We start from the raw sequence: 6,358 nt of genomic DNA, 5'->3' as shown, positions 1-6,358 counted from the left end.
TCACTAGTGAGAATTCACATGTAGTCAGAATTTAATTAAAATTATCAGGAATTTACATTTCAGATGTCCACAACCAGTAATGGTGAACTTTAAAGGGCTTGCCAAACTATCCCCAAATGGGACCTTTTAGTATGTCAAATGTTTGGCGGGGATTAGGTGCATCAACATAACTCCCAACATGAAGCAGTTCACAGGAAGTAGCTTTCCTGTGTAAGAATCTGCTCAAATGTGATTAATGAAGTTACTCACCTCTTGTAGCAGCATGAGGGGATGGGTACTGAGATCAGTTTCATTTATTGTGAAGCAGCTACCTCCAGCTCACCTAAATTATTAAAGCTGTGTACCCCTTTTCAGATTTGCTCAGATCAGGATGGTTAAAAAGGAAAATAACTACATTTCACAGCTTTAACTGGTTGTGCTTATTTACTTTCGGTGAAATAAAGCAACCAGCTGTGCAGAGATAATATAGTTATGGACCGTTTTTATTCAGTTGTTGACTTGATGATTAAATAGTTTACACATTTGGAAAAAAAAATTTGTCCCAGTTAATCTAAAATTTGCAGTGGTTAAATAAAAATCCTGCTTAACGTTTTATGTGTTTTTGCACCAAAGTAGAGGGCCAATGATATAAGAAAAACTAATTTATCAGGGGTGTAGCTTTATTAATGAGTTTTTAAAAACTATTCGAAGAAAACAAAAGTCGAAATTCACGCCGCCTTTTTTCAGGAATTAAAGATTTCCGATGGGACTTGAAGGCAGCGGGAAAGTGACGCGATCGCGCGCCGAATGTGAGGGGGTGATTTGTTTTCAAGGCGACCAATCAGCGAGAGGTACGTCTCGGGAAGACGGGAGTCAAACGGCCCGCCCTTACGTTGTTCATTGAAGAAGAGGGCGATCTGAGCTGCGCACCATCCTCCGGAGAAACCATGACATCCAAACTTTGTAAGCTTTTTGTCGGAGGTCTGAACGTGGAGACCACCGATGATGGCCTCCGCAAGTACTTCGAGCAGTACGGTACCCTCAGCGACTGCGTCGTAGTCATGAACCAGCAGCTCGGACGTTCCCGCTGTTTCGGTTTCATCACCTACTCCACGCCGGAGGAGGCCGACGCAGCAATGGCCGCTAAGCCACATGTCGTCGAAGGCAACAACGTGGAGGTGAAACGGGCCATAGCGCGAGAGGATGCCAACAATCCGGACATACTCGCCAATGTCAAGAAAATCTTCGTCGGAGGCGTGAAAGACCACATCGTGGAAGAGAACCTGACCGAGTACTTCTCGCAATTTGGCGCGGTGGAGAAGGCCGAGATCATCTCCGACAAGCAGACCGGCAGGAAAAGAGGCTTTGGCTTTGTCTTCTTCGAGGATACCGATTCCGCCACCAAAGCGGTCCTGACCAAATACCACACCATCAACGGGAACAAGGTGGAGGTGAAAAAGGCGCTAACCAAACAAGAAATGTCCGCCAGCGGCCGGGGAGGGAGAGGTCGAGGGCGAGGGATGCAGAGTTACGGCGGCGGAAGAGGAGGAGGCGGCGGCAGCTATGGGGGAGGCTATGGCGGTGGTTACGGGGGTGGCTACGGTTACGGCGGTGGCTATAACGGTGGGGATGGCTACGGAGGCTACGGGGGATACGACGAATACGACAACCAGATGGGGGGTGGGTACAGTAATGGGGACTTTGGGGACGGCTATGGACAGCAGCACTCCAATTATGGAGCAATGAAGGGGGGCAACTATTCTTCTTACAGGAGCGGGGCTCCTTATAACCGGGGCGGTGGATTTGGCGGTGGCTACTAATGGCGCCCCCAAATTATGTGAGATTCATTTCTAATTGAAATGGACTTGAATTTACACACACACACACACACACACACGCGCTACACATGTCCAGGTAGGGGGTGAGTGGAGGTCTTTGAGCTGAATTAAAAGGAGCAGCGCCCATCACCCACACAGCCTGCTTTCTGGAGCCCATCCACCCCCACCAGGGACCCCTTCTGTCCTCTTATTCCACACATTATGGACTTTAATACTAAGAATTGTGAATTACTGAACTGTATTTTGTTATGTTGAATTCTTTAAGTATAATCTTTGTCAGTCACTGCTTCAACTGAGAAGAAAGAGTTTTTGTTTGTAAACCCGTCAGTTTTGCCTGTTTTCGCATCATGAACTCAGGGTTTTAGTGGAGTTTGTGGCAGTGTCGGGCAGCATGGGACTGGATTTCTTGAGCTTCTTGATCCTAAAACATACTTTTTTTTTTTTTTTTTTTTTTTTTTTTTTTTTTTTTTTTTTTTGTTTGGCTTTTTTTGAGAAATGTCAGGGACTGTTTTCACTGTACTATTTCCCCCCCACACACACACACTCTCCCGTCCCTTTTGCAGTTTTTGTTTTGTTTTTGTCTAGATTAAATACTTTTGAAATTCATGTGTTCAGCTCACCCCCTATGTTTTATTCTGCTTTTATTAAAGTTTTTAATGTTTTAAAAATCTACTTAATCTCGCAGTCTTAATTCAAATCTGCAGATAATGCTTTTAAAACCGCCAGTGTGGCAGTTTGGGATTAATGATTTATTTCATCTCGTGCTCTTCAGCTTTTGTAACCCTTTGAATTTAATTCAGGAAGCGACCACCAGGAGGGAGTGTTGCTTGGAAAACGTGTCTTTCCAGTACATCGGCCATTTTATCCTTGTGGGGTTCAGTTTGGAGGTGGTGAATAACCAAAACAGTATTTCAGTTTTATCCTCTTATTGGACTTTTTTTTTTTTTTTTTTTTTTTTTTTCTTCTGACAAATTTATGGGGAATGAGCAATTAACCCCCCTCCCCCCAAGCCTATATCCTGATGATCTACAGCTGGGGGGGGGAGTATTTTATAGAATTTGATTTCATTTTTCCTCCATACTGAATATTTACAGAAATGCTTGGATGACAGGTTTTTCCAGAATATCTGGTTTTGTTTACTGTCATAAACCCTCACACATGCAGCCTGCTGAATGAGTATTTTCCACTAGAGTCAACCAAAACTAAATCCACTGAGTCTGTGTTAGATATTAGGTCTAAATAACAGCCATGGTGCTAAAATAGGTAACATAAATTTTTTTTGTAAGGGTGGATGTCATCAGCACACCTACAACAGAGATTTGGAGGAAAGTAGGTGAACTGGTGGAAAGGAAGAAAGAAGAAAGGGAGAACTCTCACTCTGACCCTGTTTCTGTTTGGGAAAATATCCAAATACTGGGTGCTTTTATATGGATTTTTTTTTTTTTTTTTTTTTTTTTTTTTTTTTTTTTAAACATTGAGTGTTGTGACCTGATTTTGTAACCCACTCCTGCAACAGTGTACTGCATTTTTTCACTTTAATGCCTGATTCTGTAAAGGAAGTTTTAGTAGCTTTCAGTACAAAATATTGTGTTTCAGACATTGGTGGGCGGAGGGAGCGCTCAAATGCAAAAAATATGAATGGTTTCATTCAATTCGGTTGGCCTTGAATTAAATGGAATCAGAGTTGGCGCAAACACAAAACTGAATGCTCCTCTTCCGTCGTTAGCTATCGTACTCGGGAAGGCCAACTGGCCTGAGAGACCTGGAAGGTTTGTAGCTGCAGATGAGCATGTACGTTTCTAGGAAGGAAAGAGGAAAACTGGCCTGGAAAACCTATAATTTTCAAATCATGCTTCACAAGAGGTTTGCACATTGTTTTGTCTTTAATAACTGTTTGGGAAAGTATTTGGACCCTTGAGTACAAGCTGTCATCCTACTTAAGATAAGTACAATGCAATACATTAAGTACAATATAGTGGAGCGGAGACAGAAAGACGATTAACATACAAGAAACAACAAGGAGCAGATACACTGAAATTTGGCTTTCTTTCAGCATTGTCAGAATGAATAAAAACTGCTTAAAACTCATAAATGCAGTTACTTTACTGTTTCATTTTGTAAATGTACCTGTAAATATATATATTCCACCACTCGTTCTGTCTATGCTTTCATGCAGTGGTGTTGGGAATTAAAGATTTACAATACATTGGTGAGAAGAGTTGTCTGTTCAAAAATCTGGAGCCAAAATTGTGGCTTCAGCTATTTAGATCCCATTAAAAATTTAAAAAACACAAAAAAGATCCTTTGTTGGGTTTTTGGTGAAGCAGTTTACTGAGCTTCCAAAAAAAAAAGAGCAAAGTCAACAAAACAAAGGAGCAAAAGCAACTCTGGGATTTTTATTACTTTGATATTGATATTTACAGTTATTTGTATATCATTTATTGATAATTATATCAGTCACTTACACTGGATTAATGCACACTGTCTACTCTAGATTAGTAGGATAAAACTGATGCCTGTTATATTCACTCATTTATGTTTCACTTTCATCCATGTACACTTTTGGTACACATGACATTGGATCACCTTTAGGATATAATTCAGATTATTTTATGACCATGTGCCTCTTGAAGTTTGGTTCTGTAGACCCACCTGTGTTGGGTAATATGAATTAGTGTGGGTATAAATTCTATCCAAGTGGAAACTGTCCAAAAAGTGTTTTTATAGCAGAGGTTTCAGATGGAAGAGGATCCATCATTATGACATCTACCAGAGCTGTTGTAAACCATCCGGTACTCTGGTGACGTGCGTTTTTTAAGCATGTGAAAAAGGAGCTGTTAGTAGAGCCCAAAAAGGTGATTGATTGGGGTTCAAGGTTCAGGGGGAGGTGACACTTTATGCAAATTGAAAGAGGTCGAAGGCAAGTGGGCAGTTACCATCCTCAGGTTATAAAATAATGTGCCCGCTCTTTGTCTTTCTCATACTCCGCTCTTCCTCTTCTCTTCCTGTCTGCATCTTTCTGTCTCTTTGTTTCTCTCCTTCCTTTTCTCTTCTTTCTTCTCTCTTCCTCTTTGTGTGTTTATTCTAGTCTTAATTCTGTTACTGTCTGTGTTTTGGTTTTTTTTGTCTGTGTTTTGTGTAACCAGTATGTCTAATAAACAGCCTGCATTGGAGCTTGCTCACTTTGGATTTAATTGAGTTTTATACAGGATTGAATTCACTTCTTCTACTTACAGTATGTTCAGCGTGCTTCCCAGTACATGCTGCTTGTAGACTTCTTGACAACCTCCCTTTAAGGTCAGTCTACAGTGATCAAGGTACGCTGCCCTGAGGTCACAGTTCTCAAAGCACAGGGTTGCAGAGTTCACGCACTCAAACACACACTAACAGTAGGGTTTTTTTTCCACACAGGTTACATGTAGGATATTACGTGAACTTCAAAATATCTTGAGTGAGACTGCATATAGTATATTAACTTAAAATCAAAATAAAGTGAGATTAGCATCCGTTAGTTAGCTAGCATCACTGGCTGCTCAGGTGGTGCAGTCAACCAAACCAGAATTTTGCTTATCATTTGCTGAATCATTCACAACCAACATGTAAAAGAACTCATACATAACCTATTAAGCGTTTTTATTTGACCCTCAGTGTAGAGAAGTGTTCTGCAAATAGATTTCCCATAGATTTAATACTGGGATTCTGGTCAGAAGGGTGAGCAGATGTGACCAACTGTTATCGAGTGCCTCTCAGGCACTTTTCCTTTAGGATAGACTAATGAAAGAAATGCAGACCCCAGCTGGAAAACAACCTTCCAAAAAATACATGACTCTTCTCCCGCAGTGGGCTCAAGCAACCTAAATGTTTGAAATCTAGGCATATTTAAAATGTGATACACATACTAACAACAAAAAATGCTTTTCTTTAGGCCTTCAATGTTGTTGCATTTGTCTGTCATATTATCTTAAGAAGCTGGAAAAAACTCTTTTGTGCCAGGAGTGTGATGGATTCCATGTTTCTTTTCTAAAGCAGTCATTTGATTAGCCCTCTCACAGAAAATCAGCCATTCTCATGCGGTCCTGCGAATGCCAAAACATCTATTGATTGTGTTGCGTTTCTGCTGCTGTACAACAAATGGACACAACAGGGATCTTTCTCATCATTTTTTTACTTTAGGAATTCAGTAGCCATGGTCATGAGCTCTGGGTAGTGACCAAAAGAATGAGATCACGAATACAAGCAGCAGAAATGAGCTTCCTGCAAAAAGTGGCTGGCCTCTCCCTTAGAGATAGGGTGAGGAGTGCAGCAATTCGGAAGAGGGTCAAAGTAGAGCCGCTGCTCCTCCACGTCAAAAGGAGCCAGTTAAGGTGGTTCAGGCATCTGACTAGGATGCCTCCTGGGCACCTCTTGAGTGAGATGTTCTGGGCATGTCCTACCAGGAGGAGGCCCCGGGGCAGACCCAGGATATGCTGGAGAGGTTATATCTCTCGGCTGGCCTGGGAACACCTTGGGGTCCCCTCAGACAAGCTGGAGGAGGTGGCTGG

General features: G+C 41.7%; 1 pseudogene; it reads left to right on the top strand.

Moving 5' to 3' along the window:
* Window positions 1–725: 725 nt before the first annotated feature.
* Window positions 726–2,489, top strand: LOC115786819 (heterogeneous nuclear ribonucleoprotein A0-like; annotated as a pseudogene).
* Window positions 2,490–6,358: the final 3,869 nt, after the last annotated feature.

The sequence above is a fragment of the Archocentrus centrarchus genome, chromosome 10 (genome assembly GCF_007364275.1).
Source record: "Archocentrus centrarchus isolate MPI-CPG fArcCen1 chromosome 10, fArcCen1, whole genome shotgun sequence".
In the NCBI taxonomy this organism is placed as follows: Eukaryota; Metazoa; Chordata; class Actinopteri; order Cichliformes; family Cichlidae; genus Archocentrus; species Archocentrus centrarchus.
Note: the sequence above shows the minus strand (reverse complement) of the source record. Positions and strands in the feature narration are given on the sequence as shown.